The sequence below is a fragment of the Mustelus asterias genome, unplaced genomic scaffold, assembly GCF_964213995.1.
Source record: "Mustelus asterias unplaced genomic scaffold, sMusAst1.hap1.1 HAP1_SCAFFOLD_1581, whole genome shotgun sequence".
NCBI lineage: Eukaryota > Metazoa > Chordata > Chondrichthyes > Carcharhiniformes > Triakidae > Mustelus > Mustelus asterias.
In genome coordinates, this window is record NW_027591526.1 from 60,001 (window position 1) to 77,500 (window position 17,500).

General features: G+C 48.0%; 1 long non-coding RNA gene across 1 annotated transcript in view; it reads left to right on the forward strand.

The window, feature by feature from the left end:
• Positions 1-17,500, forward strand: part of LOC144488453 (uncharacterized) — a 26,133-nt gene that overhangs the window by 6,263 nt on the left and 2,370 nt on the right. Inside the window, exon 2 of the long non-coding RNA XR_013496577.1 lies at positions 15,865-15,981. This is a non-coding gene — a long non-coding RNA (uncharacterized LOC144488453). The remainder of the gene's footprint in view (positions 1-15,864; positions 15,982-17,500) is intronic.

Genomic DNA, 17,500 nt, shown 5'->3' on the forward strand with positions numbered 1-17,500 from the left:
GAGCGAAAGGGGATCCCATAGAAACGTATAAAATTCTAACAGGATTAGACAGGGTAGATTCAGAAAGAATGTCCCCGATGGTGGGGGGAGTCCAGAACTAGGGGGTGACAGTTTGAGGATAAGGGGGTAAACCTTTTAGGACGGAGGTGAGGATAAATTTCTTCACCCAGAGAGTGGTGGAATTCACTCCCACAGAAAGCAGTTGAAGCCAAAACATTGTGTGATTTCAAGAATAAATTAGATATAGCTCCTGGGGACTAAAGTGATCGAGATATTTTTTTTTGCGGGGGGGGGGAGGGAATTAGGATGTTGAATTTGATACTCAGCCATGCATTCATAATGAACGTTGTACGATTTGAAGAAGAACTTCAATGTTGCGCTCTGTGTACATATTGCACCTCTGCATTTTAAACATCGCATCACCGGACACCAAACGCGTCCCTTAAAGGGACCCGCACATCACCGTCTCAACTCAACAATAAAAGGACGGACTTCGAGATTGGAGAAGGGGGGAAGACGGAAGTGAGAAGAGAGAGTGGTCAAAAATGGGGGAAGGAAAGGCGAGAGGAAGGATCGAAATTAAATAATTGGGCTTTAAAGTGAGTGAGTGGGCGAGGATATGGCAAATGGAGTATAACGTTGAGAAATGCGAGGTTATACACTTTGGAGGAAATAATAACAAATGGGATTACTATCTCAATGGAAACAAATTAAAACATGCTACCGTGCAAAGGGACCTGGGGGTCCTTGTGCATGAGACGCAAAAGCCCAGTCTGCAGGTACAACAGGTGATCAAGAAGGCAAATGGGATGTTGGCCGATATCGCGAGGGGGATAGAATATAAAAGCAGGGATGTCTTGATGCACCTGTACAGGGCATTGGTGAGGCCGCAGCTGGAATACTGTGTGCAGTATTGGTCCCCTTATATGAGGAAGGATATATTGGCATTGGAGGGAGTGCAGAGAAGGTTCACCAGGTTGATACCGGAGATGAGGGGTTTGGATTATGAGGAGAGGCTGAGGAGATTGGGTTTGTACTCGTTGGAGTTTAGAAGGATGAGGGGGGATCTTATGGAGACTTATAAGATAATGCGGGGGCTGGATAGGGTGGAGGCGGAGAGATTCTTTCCACTTAGTAAGGAAGTTAAAACTAGAGGACACAGCCTCAAAATAAAGGGGGGTCGGTTTAAGACAGAGTTGAGGAGGAACTTCTTCTCCCAGAGGGTGGTGAATCTCTGGAATTCTCTGCCCACTGAGGTGGTGGAGGCTACCTCGCTGAATATGTTTAAAGCGCGGATGGATGGATTCCTGATCGGTAAGGGAATTAAGGGTTATGGGGATCAGGCGGGTAAGTGGTACAGATCCACGTCAGATCAGCCATGATCTTATTGAATGGCGGGGCAGGCTCGAGGGGCCAGATGGCCTACTCCTGCTCCTATTTCTTATGTTCTTATGTTCTTAAAGTGGAAGTGGAAATGACTAGGGTTGGGAAGCATTTTCCGATCGGGGCCAGTGTGATCTCCTGGACTCGTTTCGATCGCCTCAGGGGGTCGGAGAGGAATTTCCCAGATTTTTTTTTTCCCCATATTGGCCCTGGGGTTTTTCACTCTGGGTTTTCGCCTCTCCCTGGAGATCACATGGTCTGGAATGGGGGGGTGGGGGTGAGTTAATAGGTTGTGATGAACAAAGCATCGTAGCTGTGGGGGACAGCTCGGTGGATAGGATATTGGTATGTAGATAGGCTGGAAAATTGGGCGGGGATCCTGGATTCAGGATTCAATCCTGGACCGGGGAGCGGCGCGGGCTTGGAGGGCCGAAGGGCCTGTTCCTGTGCTGTATTGTTCTTTGTTCGTTCTAAAATGGAGGGCAAAGTTCACGGCTCTTAAGATGGCGGGGCCGGATTTGGAGTATTGCGTGCAGTTCTGGTCGCCACATCACCAGAAGGATGTGGGAAGCTTTGGAGAGAGTGCAAAGGAGGTTCACCAGGATGTTGGCCGAGTCTTGAGGGTGTTGGTTATGAGGAGAGGTTGGATAAACTGGGGTTGTTTCCACTGGAAAGACGGAGGCTCAGGGGGAGACCCGATAGAGGGACGACAAAATGATGGAATTTGAACTTGGGTCCCCCTGTGTAACAGGCTCGAGAGAGAGAGAGGGGCTGAATGGCCTCTTCCTGTTCCTGTGTAACAGGCTCGAGAGAGAGAGAGAGAGAGAGAGAGGGGCTGAATGGACCTCCTCCTGTTCCTGTGTAACAGGCTCGAGAGAGAGAGAGAGAGAGAGGGGCTGAATGGACCTCCTCCTGCTCCTGTGTAACAGGCTGGAGAGAGAGGGGCTGAATGGCCACCTCCTGTTCCTCTGTAACAGGCTCGAGAGAGAGAGAGGGGCTGAATGGCCTCCTCCTGTTTCTGAGTAACAGGCCCGAGAGAGAGGGGCTGAATGGCCTCCTCCTGTTCCTGTGTAACAGGCTGGAGAGAGAGAGGGGCAGAATGGCCTCCTCCTGTTCCTGTGTAACAGGCCCGAGAGAGAGGGGCTGAATGGCCTCCTCCTGTTCCTGTGTAACAGGCTGGAGAGAGAGAGGGGCAGAATGGCCTCCTCCTGTTCCTGTGTAACAGGCTGGAGAGAGAGAGGGGCAGAATGGCCTCCTCCTGTTCTTGTGTAACAGGCTCGAGAGAGAGAGAGAGAGAGGGGGGCTGAATGGACCTCCTCCTGTTCCTTTGTAACAGGCTGGAGAGAGAGGGGCTGAATGGCCACCTCCTGTTCCTCTGTAACAGGCGAGAGAGAGAGAGAGAGAGAGAGAGAGAGGGGCTGAATGGACCTCCTCCTGCTCCTGTGTAACAGGCGAGAGAGAGAGAGGGGCTGAATGGCCACCTCCTGTTCCTCTGTAACAGGCTGGAGAGAGAGAGAGAGAGGCTGAATGGCCACCTCCTGTTCCTGTGTAACAGGCTCGATAGAGGGAGAGGGGTTGAATGTCCCTCCTCCTGTTCCTGTGTAACAGGCTTGAGAGAGAGAGAGGGGCTGAATGGCCTCCTCCTGTTCCTGTGAAACAGGTTGGAGAGAGAGAGAGGGGCTGAATGGACTTCCTCCTGTTCCTGTGTAACAGGCTGGAGAGAAAGAGGGGCTGAATGGCCTCCTCCAGTTCCTGTGTGACTGGTTGGAGAGAGAGAGATAGAGGGGCTGAATGGCCTCCTCCTGTTCCTTTGTAACAGGCTGGAGAGAGAGGGGCTGAATGGCCACCTCCTGTTCCTGTGTAAAGGCTGGAGAGAGAGGGGCTGAATGGCCACCTCCTGTTCCTGTGTAACAGGCTCGAGAGAGAGAGAGGGGCTGAATGGTCTCCTCCTGTTTCTGAGTAACAGGCCCGAGAGAGAGGGGCTGAATGGCCTCCTCCTGTTCCTGTGTAACAGGCTGGAGAGAGAGAGGGGCAGAATGGCCTCCTCCTGTTCTTGTGTAACAGGCTGGAGAGAGAGAGGGGCAGAATGGCCTCCTCCTGTTCTTGTGTAACAGGCTGCAGAGAGAGAGAGAGAGAGGGGGGCTGAATGGCCTCCTCCTGTTCCTGTGTAACGGAATCGAGAGAGAGAGAGAGGGGCTGAATGGCCTCCTCCTGTTCCTGTGTAACAGGCTGCAGAGAGAGAGAGAGAGGGGCTGAATGGCCTCCTCCTGTTCCTGTGTAACAGGCTGGAGAGAGAGAGGGGCTGAATGGGCCACCTCCTGTTCCTGTGTAACAGGCCCGAGAGAGAGGGGCTGAATGGCCTCCTCCTGTTCCTGTGTAACAGGCTGGAGAGAGAGGGGCTGAATGGCCACCTCCTGTTCCTGTGGAACAGGCCCGAGAGAGAGGGGCTGAATGGGCCTCCTCCTGTTCCTGTGTAACAGGCTGGAGAGAGAGGGGCTGAATGGCCACCTCCTGTTCCTGTGTAACAGGCTGGAGAGAGAGGGGCTGAATGGGCCTCCTCCTGTTCCTGTGTAACAGGATCGAGAGAGAGAGAGAGGGGCTGAATGGCCTCCTCCTGTTCCTGTGTAACAGGATCGAGAGAGAGAGAGAGGGGGAAATGGGTTCAAATCTCAACCAGGGAAATGAAATCAATTCTTGAAAGGATGTTGAGGCTTCATGTTGAGGGTTGGATGATCACTCGCTGCGGTTAGGCCCAGATCCTCAGCCAGCACCAGATACTCCCTCAACCTCGCTGTCTCCCCCAGCCTACCTCATCCTGGATGAGACAATTACAAGAATCAACACCCCACCCCGCTCCCCCACTTCCCCTAACCCCCAAACTGCCTGCCTGCACCCGCTAGCATACTAACCTACCCCTCAGTCTCCAAAAACCAGGGCAAACTTAATCGAGAGGTTTCAGGGTGGTTTATATACAGAATAACAGATACCCGGGAGTGAGTTACAGACTGGAATCTAATCAAGGGGCTCAGGGTGGTTTATATACAGAATAACAGATACCCGGGAGTGAGTTACAGACTGGAATCTAATCGAGGGGTTCGGGGTGGTTTATATATAGAATAACAGATACCCAGGAGTGAGTTACAGACGGGAATCTAATCGAGGGGTTCAGGGTGGTTTATATATAGAATAACAGATACCAGGGAGTGAGTTACAGACTGGAATCTAATCGAGGGGTTCGGGGTGGTTTATATGTAGAATAACAGATACCCGGGAGTGAGTTACAGACGGGAATCTAATCGAGGGGTTCGGGGTGTTTATATATAGAATAACAGATACCCGGGAGTGAGTTACAGACTGGAATCTAATCGAGGGGTTCGGGGTGGTTTATATATAGAATAACAGATACCTGGGAGTGAGTTACAGACAGGAATCTAATCGAGGGGTTCGGGGTGGTTTATATATAAAATAACAGATAATCAGGAGTGAGTTACAGACTGGAATCTAATCGAGGGGTTCGGGGTGGTTTATATATAGAATAACAGATACCCGGGAGTGAGTTACAGACTGGAATCTAATCGAGGTGTTCGGGGTGGTTTATATATAGAATAACAGATACCCGGGAGTGAGTTACAGACTGGAATCTAATCGAGGGGTTCAGGGTGGTTTATATATAGAATAACAGATACCAGGGAGTGAGTTACAGACTGGAATCTAATCGAGGGGTTCAGGGTGGTTTATATATAGAATAACAGATACCCGGGAGTGAGTTACAGACTGGAATCTAATCGAGGGGTTCAGGGTGGTTTATATATAGAATAACAGATACCCGGGAGTGAGTTACAGACTGGAATCTAATCGAGGGGTTCAGGGTGGTTAATATATAGAATAACAGATACCCGGGAGTGAGTTACAGACTGGAATCTAATCGAGGGGTTCAGGGTGGTTTATATATACAATAACAGATACCCAGGAGTGAGTTACAGACGGGAATCTAATCGAGGGGTTCAGGGTGGTTTATATATAGAATAACAGATACCCAGGAGTGAGTTACAGACGGGAATCTAATCGAGGGGTTCAGGGTGGTTTATATATAGAATAACAGATACCCGGGAGTGAGTTACAGACTGGAATCTAATCGAAGGGTTCGGGGTGGTTTATATATAGAATAACAGTTACCCGGGAGTGAGTAACAGACTGGAATCTAATCGAGGGGTTCGGGGGGGTTTATATATAGAATAACAGATACCTGGGAGTGAGTTACAGACGGGAATCTAATCGAGGGGTTCGGGGTGGTTTATATATAGAATAACAGATACCCGGGAGTGAGTTACAGACTGGAATCTAATCGAGGGGTTCGGGTGGTTTATATAGAGAATAACAGATACCCGGGAGTGAGTTGCAGACTGGAATCTAATCGAGGGGTTCAGGGTGGTTTATATATAGAATAACAGATACCCGGGAGTGAGTTACAGACTGGAATCTAATCGAGGGGTTCGGGGTGGTTTATATACAGAATAACAGATACCCGGGAGTGAGTTACAGACTGGAATCTAATCGAGGGGTTCGGGGTGGTTTATATACAGAATAACAGATACCCGGGAGTGAGTTACAGACTGGAATCTAATCGAGGGGTTCGGGGTGGTTTATATAAAGAATAACAGATACCCGGGAGTGAGTTACAGACTGGAATCTAATCGAGGGGTTTGGGGTGGTTTATATATAGAGTAACAGATACCCGGGAGTGAGTTACAGACTGGAATCTAATCGAGGGGTTCGGGGTGGTTTATATAAAGAATAACAGATACCCGGGAGTGAGTTACAGACTGGAATCTAATCGAGGGGTTCGGGGTGGTTTATATATAGAATGACAGATACCCGGGAGTGAGTTACAGACTGGAATCTAATCGAGGGGTTCAGGGTGGTTTATATATAGAATGACAGATACCCGGGAGTGAGTTACAGACTGGAATCTAATCGAGCGGTTCGGGGTGGTTTATATATAGAATAACAGATACCCGGGAGTGAGTTACAGACTGGAATCTAATCGAGGGGTTCGGGGTGGTTTATATACAGAATAACAGATACCCGGGAGTGAGTTACAGACTGGAATCTAATCGAGGGGTTCGGGGTGGTTGATATACAGAATAACAGATACCCGGGAGTGAGTTACAGACTGGAATCTAATCGAGGGGTTCGGGGTGGTTTATATATAGAATGACAGATACCCGGGAGTGAGTTACAGACTGGAATCTAATCGAGGGGTTCGGGGTGGTTTATATATAGAATGACAGATACCCGGGAGTGAGTTACAGACTGGAATCTAATCGAGGGGTTCAGGGTGGTTTATATATAGAATAACAGATACCCGGGAGTGAGTTACAGACTGGAATCTAATCGAGCGGTTCGGGGTGGTTTATATATAGAATAACAGATACCCGGGAGTGAGTTACAGACGGGAATCTAATCGAGCGGTTCGGGGTGGTTTATATATAGAATAACAGATAGCAGGGAGTGAGTTACAGACTGGAATCTAATCGAGGGGTTCGGGGTGTTTATATATAGAATAACAGATACCCGGGAGTGAGTTACAGACTGGAATCTAATCGAGGGGTTCGGGGTGGTTTATATATAGAATAACAGATACCCGGGAGTGAGTTACAGACTGGAATCTAATCGAGGGGTTCGGAGTGGTTTATATATAGAATGACAGATACCCGGGAGTGAGTTACAGACTGGAATCTAATCGAGGGGTTCGGGGTGGTTTATATATAGAGTAACAGATACCCGGGAGTGAGTTACAGACTGGAATCTAATCGAGGGGTTCGGGGTGGTTTATATATAGAATAACAGACACCCGGGAGTGAGTTACAGACTGGAATCTAATCGAGGGGTTCGGGGTGGTTTATATATAGAATGACAGATACCCGGGAGTGAGTTACAGACTGGAATCTAATCGAGGGGTTCAGGGTGGTTTATATATAGAATAACAGATACCCGGGAGTGAGTTACAGACTGGAATCTAATCGAGGGGTTCAGGGTGGTTTATATATAGAATAACAGATACCCGGGAGTGAGTTACAGACTGGAATCTAATCGAGGGGTTCAGGGTGGTTAATATATAGAATAACAGATACCCGGGAGTGAGTTACAGACTGGAATCTAATCGAGGGGTTCAGGGTGGTTTATATATACAATAACAGATACCCAGGAGTGAGTTACAGACGGGAATCTAATCGAGGGGTTCAGGGTGGTTTATATATAGAATAACAGATACCCAGGAGTGAGTTACAGACGGGAATCTAATCGAGGGGTTCAGGGTGGTTTATATATAGAATAACAGATACCCGGGAGTGAGTTACAGACTGGAATCTAATCGAAGGGTTCGGGGTGGTTTATATATAGAATAACAGTTACCCGGGAGTGAGTAACAGACTGGAATCTAATCGAGGGGTTCGGGGGGGTTTATATATAGAATAACAGATACCTGGGAGTGAGTTACAGACGGGAATCTAATCGAGGGGTTCGGGGTGGTTTATATATAGAATAACAGATACCCGGGAGTGAGTTACAGACTGGAATCTAATCGAGGGGTTCGGGTGGTTTATATAGAGAATAACAGATACCCGGGAGTGAGTTGCAGACTGGAATCTAATCGAGGGGTTCAGGGTGGTTTATATATAGAATAACAGATACCCGGGAGTGAGTTACAGACTGGAATCTAATCGAGGGGTTCGGGGTGGTTTATATACAGAATAACAGATACCCGGGAGTGAGTTACAGACTGGAATCTAATCGAGGGGTTCGGGGTGGTTTATATACAGAATAACAGATACCCGGGAGTGAGTTACAGACTGGAATCTAATCGAGGGGTTCGGGGTGGTTTATATAAAGAATAACAGATACCCGGGAGTGAGTTACAGACTGGAATCTAATCGAGGGGTTTGGGGTGGTTTATATATAGAGTAACAGATACCCGGGAGTGAGTTACAGACTGGAATCTAATCGAGGGGTTCGGGGTGGTTTATATAAAGAATAACAGATACCCGGGAGTGAGTTACAGACTGGAATCTAATCGAGGGGTTCGGGGTGGTTTATATATAGAATGACAGATACCCGGGAGTGAGTTACAGACTGGAATCTAATCGAGGGGTTCAGGGTGGTTTATATATAGAATGACAGATACCCGGGAGTGAGTTACAGACTGGAATCTAATCGAGCGGTTCGGGGTGGTTTATATATAGAATAACAGATACCCGGGAGTGAGTTACAGACTGGAATCTAATCGAGGGGTTCGGGGTGGTTTATATACAGAATAACAGATACCCGGGAGTGAGTTACAGACTGGAATCTAATCGAGGGGTTCGGGGTGGTTGATATACAGAATAACAGATACCCGGGAGTGAGTTACAGACTGGAATCTAATCGAGGGGTTCGGGGTGGTTTATATATAGAATGACAGATACCCGGGAGTGAGTTACAGACTGGAATCTGATCAAGGGGTTCAGGGTGGTATATATATAGAGTAACGGATACCCGGGAGTGAGTTACAGACTGGAATCTAATCGAGGGGTTCGGAGTGGTTTATATATAGAATGACAGATACCCGGGAGTGAGTTACAGACTGGAATCTAATCGAGGGGTTCGGGGTGGTTTATATATAGAGTAACAGATACCCGGGAGTGAGTTACAGACTGGAATCTAATCGAGGGGTTCGGGGTGGTTTATATATAGAATAACAGACACCCGGGAGTGAGTTACAGACTGGAATCTAATCGAGGGGTTCGGGGTGGTTTATATATAGAATGACAGATACCCGGGAGTGAGTTACAGACTGGAATCTAATCGAGGGGTTCAGGGTGGTTTATATATAGAATAACAGATACCCGGGAGTGAGTTACAGACTGGAATCTAATCGAGCGGTTCGGGGTGGTTTATATATAGAATAACAGATACCCGGGAGTGAGTTACAGACGGGAATCTAATCGAGCGGTTCGGGGTGGTTTATATATAGAATAACAGATACCAGGGAGTGAGTTACAGACTGGAATCTAATCGAGGGGTTCGGGGTGGTTTATATATAGAATAACAGATACCCGGGAGTGAGTTACAGACTGGAATCTAATCGAGGGGTTCGGGGTGGTTTATATACAGAATAACAGATACCCGGGAGTGAGTTACAGACTGGAATCTAATCGAGGGGTTCGGGGTGGTTTATATGCAGAATAACAGATACCCGGGAGTGAGTTACAGACTGGAATCTAATCGAGGGGTTCGGGGTGGTTTATATATAGAATAACAGATACCTGGGAGTGAGTTACAGACTGGAATCTAATCGAGGGGTTCGGTGTGGTTTATATACAGAATAACAGATACCCGGGAGTGAGTTACAGACTGGAATCTAATCGAGAGGTTCAGGGTGGTTTATATATAGAATGACAGATACCCGGGAGTGAGTTACAGACTGGAATCTGATCAAGGGGTTCAGGGTGGTTTATATATAGAGTAACAGATACCCGGGAGTGAGTTACAGACTGGAATCTAATCGAGGGGTTCGGAGTGGTTTATATATAGAATGACAGATACCCGGGAGTGAGTTACAGACTGGAATCTAATCGAGGGGTTCGGGGTGGTTTATATATAGAGTAACAGATACCCGGGAGTGAGTTACAGACTGGAATCTAATCGAGGGGTTCGGGGTGGTTTATATATAGAATAACAGAGACCCGGGAGTGAGTTACAGACTGGAATCTAATCGAGGGGTTCGGGGTGGTTTATATATAGAATGACAGATACCCGGGAGTGAGTTACAGACTGGAATCTAATCGAGGGGTTCAGGGTGGTTTATATATAGAATAACAGATACCCGGGAGTGAGTTACAGACTGGAATCTAATCGAGCGGTTCGGGGTGGTTTATATATAGAATAACAGATACCCGGGAGTGAGTTACAGACGGGAATCTAATCGAGCGGTTCGGGGTGGTTTATATATAGAATAACAGATAGCAGGGAGTGAGTTACAGACTGGAATCTAATCGAGGGGTTCGGGGTGTTTATATATAGAATAACAGATACCCGGGAGTGAGTTACAGACTGGAATCTAATCGAGGGGTTCGGGGTGGTTTATATATAGAATAACAGATACCCGGGAGTGAGTTACAGACTGGAATCTAATCGAGGGGTGCGGGGTGGTTTATATATAGAATAACAGATACCCGGGTGTGAGTTACAGGCTGGAATCTAGTTGAGGTGTTCGGGGCGGTTTATATATAGAATAACAGATACCCGGGAGTGAGTTACAGACTGGAATCTAATCGAGGGGTTCGGGGTGGTTTATATAGAGAATAACAGATACCCGGGAGTGAGTTACAGACTGGAATCTAATCGAGGGGTTCGGGGTGGTTTATATAGAGAATAACAGATACCCGGGAGTGAGTTACAGACTGGAATCTAATCGAGGGGTTCAGGGTGGTTTATATATAGAATAACAGATACCCGGGAGTGGGTTACAGACTGGAATCTAATCGAGGGGTTCGGGGTGGTTTATATATAGAATAACAGATACCCGGGAGTGAGTTACAGACTGGAATCTAATCGAGGGGTTCGGGGTGGTTTATATACAGAATAACAGATACCCGGGAGTGAGTTACAGACTGGAATCTAATCGAGGGGTTCGGGGGGGTTTATATATAGAATAACAGATACCCGGGAGTGAGTTACAGACTGGAATCTAATCGAGGGGTTTGGGGTGGTTTATATATAGAATAACAGATACCCGGGAGTGGGTTACAGACTGGAATCTAATCGAGGGGTTCGGGGTGGTTTATATATAGAATAACAGATACCCGGGAGTGAGTTACAGACTGGAATCTAATCGAGGGGTTCGGGGTGGTTTATATATAGAATAACAGATACCCGGGAGTGAGTTACAGACTGGAATCTAATCGAGGGGTTCGGGGTGGTTTATATATAGAATAACAGATACCCGGGAGTGAGTTACAGACTGGAATCTAATCGAGGGGTTCGGGGTGGTTTATATATAGAATAACAGATACCCAGGAGTGAGTTACAGACTGGAATCTAATCGAGGGGTTCGGGGTGGTTTATATATAGAATAACAGATACCCGGGAGTGAGTTACAGACTGGAATCTAATCGAGGGGTTCGGGATGGTTTATATATAGAATAACAGATACCCAGGAGTGAGTTACAGACTGGAATCTAATCGAGGGGTTCGGGATGGTTTATATATAGAATAACAGATACCCGGGAGTGAGTTACAGACTGGAATCTAATCGAGGGGTTCGGGGTGGTTTATATATAGAATAACAGATACCCGGGAGTAGTTACAGACTGGAATCTAATCGAGGGGTTCGGGATGGTTTATATATAGAATAACAGATACCCGGGAGTGAGTTACAGACTGGAATCTAATCGAGGGGTTCGGGGTGGTTTATATATAGAATAACAGATACCCGGGAGTGAGTTACAGACTGGAATCTAATCGAGGGGTTCGGGATGGTTTATATATAGAATAACAGATACCCAGGAGTGAGTTACAGACTGGAATCTAATCGAGGGGTTCGGGATGGTTTATATATAGAATAACAGATACCAGGGAGTGAGTTACAGACTGGAATCTAATCGAGGGGTTCGGGGTGGTTTATATATAGAATAACAGACACCCGGGAGTGAGTTACTGACTGGATTCTAATAGAGGGGTTCGGGATGGTTTATATATAGAATAACAGATACCCGGGAGTGAGTTACAGACTGGAATCTAATCGAGGGGTTCGGGGTGGTTTATATATAGAATAACAGATACCCGGGAGTGAGTTACAGGCTGGAATCTAATCGAGGGGTTCGGGATGGTTTATATACAGAATAACAGATACCCGGGAGTGAGTTACAGACTGGAATCTAATCGAGAGGTTCGGGGTGGTTTATATATAGAATAACAGATACCCGGGAGTGAGTTACAGACTGGAATCTAATCGAGGGGTTCGGGGTGGTTTATATATCGAATAACAGATACCCGGGAGTGAGTTACAGACTGGAATCTAATCGAGGGGTTCGGGATGGTTTATATATAGAATAACAGATACCCGGGAGTGAGTTACAGACTGGAATCTAATCGAGCGGTTCGGGGTGGTTTATATATAGAATAACAGATACCCGGGAGTGAGTTACAGACTGGAATCTAATCGAGGGGTTCGGGATGGTTTATATACAGAATAACAGATACCCGGGAGTGAGTTACAGCCTGGAATCTAATCGAGGGGTTCGGGGTGGTTTATATATAGAATAACAGATACCCGGGAGTGAGTTACAGACTGGAATCTAATCGAGGGGTTCGGGGTGGTTTATATAGAGAATAACAGATACCCGGGAGTGAGTTACAGACTGGAATCTAATCGAGGGGTTCGGGGTGGTTTATATATAGAATAACAGATACCCGGGAGTGAGTTACAGACTGGAATCTAATCGAGGGGTTCGGGGTGGTTTATATATAGAATAACAGATACCCGGGAGAGAGTTACAGACTGGAATCTAATCGAGGGGTTCGGGGTGGTTTATATATAGAATGACAGATACCCGGGAGTGAGTTACAGACTGGAATCTAATCGAGGGGTTCGGGGTGGTTTATATATAGAATAACAGATACCCGGGAGTGAGTTACAGACTGGAATCTAACTGAGGAGTTGTGTTTTTGTATGTGGGTTCAGTTTCTTTCACAGTTTGTGGAAATCCATGTTTGCAATCGTGGTACAGGAAGTTATATTAGCTGATGTCTGCTGTTCTGGGAGATGGTATCTTAAAAAACGTTAACCAATACCGCTATGAATTACCCGTTTACTGCTCTGAGATCTGTTCCCCTTTGTGCCTTCCTCAAACCCACACACCATGAGTTTTTGCAGCAACCGAAACAAAGCACTGTCTCTACCTGCCTCAGTAAGAAGTTTAACAACACCAGGTTAAAGTCCAACAGGTTTATTTGGTAGCAAAAGCCGGTGTGGCTTTTGCTACCAAATAAACCTGTTGGACTTTAACCTGGTGTTGTTAAACTTCTTACTGTGTTTACCCCAGTCCAACGCCGGCATCTCCACATCATGTCTACCTGCCTCAGCATTCCCCCTGCAAAACTAGGTGTCTCTCATTCCTACTCTCCCTCAGAGAGAGAGAGGGAGGGGACTGAGAGACACCAGTCAGTGTACAGATATCTCCCTGAGTGAGAGAGAGAGAGGACTGAGAGACACCAGTCAGTGTACAGATATCTCCCTGAGAGAGAGAGAGAGAGGACTGAGAGACACCAGTCAATGTACAGATATCTCCCTGAGAGAGAGAGAGAGAGGGGACTGAGAGACACCAGTCAGTGTACAGATATCTCCCTGAGTGAGAGAGGGGACTGAGAGACACCAGTCAGTGTACAGATATCTCCCTGAGAGAGAGAGAGGGGACTGAGAGACACCAGTCAGTGTACAGATATCTCCCAGAGAGAGAGGGGACTGAGAGACACCAGTCAGTGTACAGATATCTCCCTGAGAGAGAGAGGGGACTGAGAGGCGCCAGTCAGTGTACAGATATCTCCCTGAGAGAGAGAGAGGGGACTGAGAGACACCAGTCAGTGTACAGATATCTCCCTGAGAGAGAGAGAGGACTGAGAGACACCAGTCAGTGTACAGATATCTCCCTGAGAGAGAGAGGGGACTGAGAGACACCAGTCAGTGTACAGATATCTCCCTGAGAGAGAGAGAGAGGGGGGACTGAGAGACACCAGTCAGTGTACAGATATCTCCATGAGAGAGGGGACTGAGAGACACCAGCCAGTGTACAGATATCCCCCTGAGAGAGAGAGAGAGAGAGAGGACTGAGAGACACCAGTCAGTGTACAGATATCCCCCTGAGAGAGAGAGAGAGAGAGAGAGAGGGGACTGGGAGACACCAGTCAGTGTACAGATATCTCCTTGAGAGAGAGAGAGAGGACTGAGAGACACCAGTCAGTGTACAGATATCTCCCTGAGAGAGAGAGGGGACTGGGAGACACCAGTCAGTGTACAGATATCTCCTTGAGAGAGAGAGAGAGGACTGCGAGACACCAGTCAGTGCACAGATATCTCCCTGAGAGAGAGAGAGAGAGTTATGATGTGGAGATACAGGCGTTGGACTGGGGTAAACACAGTAAGATGTTTCACAACACCAGGTTGAAGTCCAACAGGTTTATTTGGTAGCAAAAGCCACAGTGTACAGATATCTCCATGAGAGAGGGGACTGAGAGACACCAGCCAGTGTACAGATATCCCCCTGAGAGAGAGAGAGAGAGAGAGGACTGAGAGACACCAGTCAGTGTACAGATATCCCCCTGAGAGAGAGAGAGAGAGAGAGAGAGGGGACTGAGAGACACCAGTCAGTATACAGATATCTCCCTGAGAGAGAGGGGGGACTGAGAGACACCAGTCAGTGTACAGATATCTCCCTGAGAGAGAGAGAGGACTGAGAGACACCAGTCAGTGTTCAGATATCTCCCTGAGAGAGAGAGAGAGAGAGGGGGTACTGAGAGACAGCTGTCAGTGTCCAGATATCTCCCTGAGAGAGAGAGAGGGGACTGACACACACCAGTCAGTGTACAGATATCTCCCTGAGAGAGAGAGAGAGGGGACTGAGAGACACCAGTCAGTGTACAGATATCTCCCTGAGAGAGAGAGAGGACTGAGAGACACCAGTCAGTGTACAGATATCTCCCTGAGAGAGAGGGAGAGGACTGAGAGACACCAGTCTGTGTACAGATATCTCCCTGAGAGAGAGAGAGGACTGAGAGACACCAGTCAGTGTACAGATATCTCCCTGAGAGAGAGGGAGAGGACTGAGAGACACCAGTCAGTGTACAGATATCTCCCTGAGAGAGAGAGAGGGGACTGAGAGACACCAGTCAGTGTCCAGATATCTCCCTGAGAGAGAGAGAGAGAGAGGACTGAGAGACACCAGTCAGTGTACAGATATCTCCCTGAGAGAGAGAGAGGGGACTGAGAGACACCAGTCAGTGTACAGATATCTCCCTGAGAGAGGGGACTGAGAGACACCAGTCAGTGTACAGATATCTCCCTGAGAGAGAGAGAGGGGACTGAGAGACACCAGTCAGTGTCCAGATATCTCCCTGAGAGAGAGAGAGAGAGAGGACTGAGAGACACCAGTCAGTGTACAGATATCTCCCTGAGAGAGAGAGAGGGGACTGAGAGACACCAGTCAGTGTCCAGATATCTCCCTGAGAGAGAGAGAGAGGACTGAGAGACACCAGTCAGTGTACAGATATCTCCCTAAGAGAGAGAGAGGACTGAGAGACACCAGTCAGTGTACAGATATCTCCCTGAGAGAGAGAGAGGACTGAGAGACACCAGTCTGAGATTGAGGCAGAGATTCTGATACTGTGGAGCATTATGAATGTATTCAGTGCAATAACTGACCCAAAACATTGACTTGCTAATTTCAGAGAGGAGGGGAATTGTCGAGACTTCCAGAGCGGAGGAACAAGAACCCTGGACTGAAATGTGGGCACAACGCACTCCATCTGAACTCCTGTTCCTTGTCCTGACATCTCTGCAAACTGGTAAGGATACAAGCCTTATCTAACCCCGTGCTGTCCCTGTCCTGGGAGTGTTTGATGGGGACAGTGTAGAGGGAGCTTTACTCTGTATCGAACCCCGTGCTGTCCCTGTCCTGGGAGTGTTTGATGGGGACAGTGTAGAGGGAGCTTTACTCTGTATCTAACCCCGTGCTGTCCCTGTCCTGGGAGTGTTTGATGGGGACAGTGTAGAGGGAGCTTTACTCTGTATCTAACCCCGTGCTGTCCCTGTCCTGGGAGTGTTTGATGGGGACAGTGTAGAGGGAGCTTTACTCTGTATCTAACCCCGTGCTGTCCCTGTCCTGGGAGTGTTTGATGGGGACAGTGTAGAGGGAGCTTTACTCTGTATCTAACCCTGTGCTGTACCTGCCCTGGGAGTGTTTGATGGCGACAGTGTAGAGGGAGCTTTACTCTGTATCTAACCCCGTGCTGTACCTGTCCTGGGAGTTTTTGATGGAGGACAGTGTAGAGGGAGCTTTACTCTGTATCTAACCCCGTGCTGTACCTGTCCTGGGAGTGTTTGATGGGGGACAGTGTAGAGGGAGCTTTACTCTGTATCTAACCCCGTGCTGTACCTGTCCTGGGAGTGTTTGATGGGGACAGCGTAGAGGGAGCTTTACTCTGTATCTAACCCCGTGCTGTACATGTCCTGGGAATGTTTGATGGGGACAGTGTAGAGGGAGCTTTACTCTGTATCTAACCCCGTGCTGTACCTGTCCTGGGAGTGTTTGAAGGGGGACAGTGTGGAGGGAGCTTTACTCTGTATCTAACCCCGTGCTGTACCTGTCCTGGGAGTGTTTGAAGGGGGACAGTGTAGAGGGAGCTTTACTCTGTATCTAACCCCGTGCTGTACCTGTCCTGGGAGTGTTTGATGGGGGACAGTGTGGAGGGAGCTTTACTCTGTATCTAACCCCGTGCTGTACCTATCCTGGGTGTGTTTGATGGGGGACAGTGTAGAGGGAGCTTTACTCTGTATCTAACCCCGTGCTGTACCTGTCCTGGGAGTGTTTGATGGGGACAGCGTAGAGGGAGCTTTACTCTGTATCTAACCCCGTGCTGTACCTGTCCTGGGAGTGTTTGATGGGGACAGTGTGGAGGGAGCCTTTACTCTGTATCTAACCCCGTGCTGTACCTGTCCTGGGAGTGTTTGATGGGGACAGTGTAGAGGGAGCTTTACTCTGTATCTAACCCTGTGCTGTACCTGTCCTGGGAGTGTTTGATGGGGACAGTGTAGAGGGAGCTTTACTCTGTATCTAACCCCGTGCTGTACCTGTCCTGGGAGTGTTTGATGGGGGGACAGTGTGGAGGGGGCTTTACTCTGTATCTAACCCCGTGCTGTACCTGTCCTGGGAGTGTTTGATGGGGATAGTGTAGAGGGAGCTTTACTCTGTATCTAACCCCGTGCTGTACCTGTCCTGGGAGTGTTTGATGGGGGGACAGTGTAGAGGGAGCTTTACTCTGTATCTCACCCCGTGCTGTACCTGTCCTGGGAGTGTTTGATGGG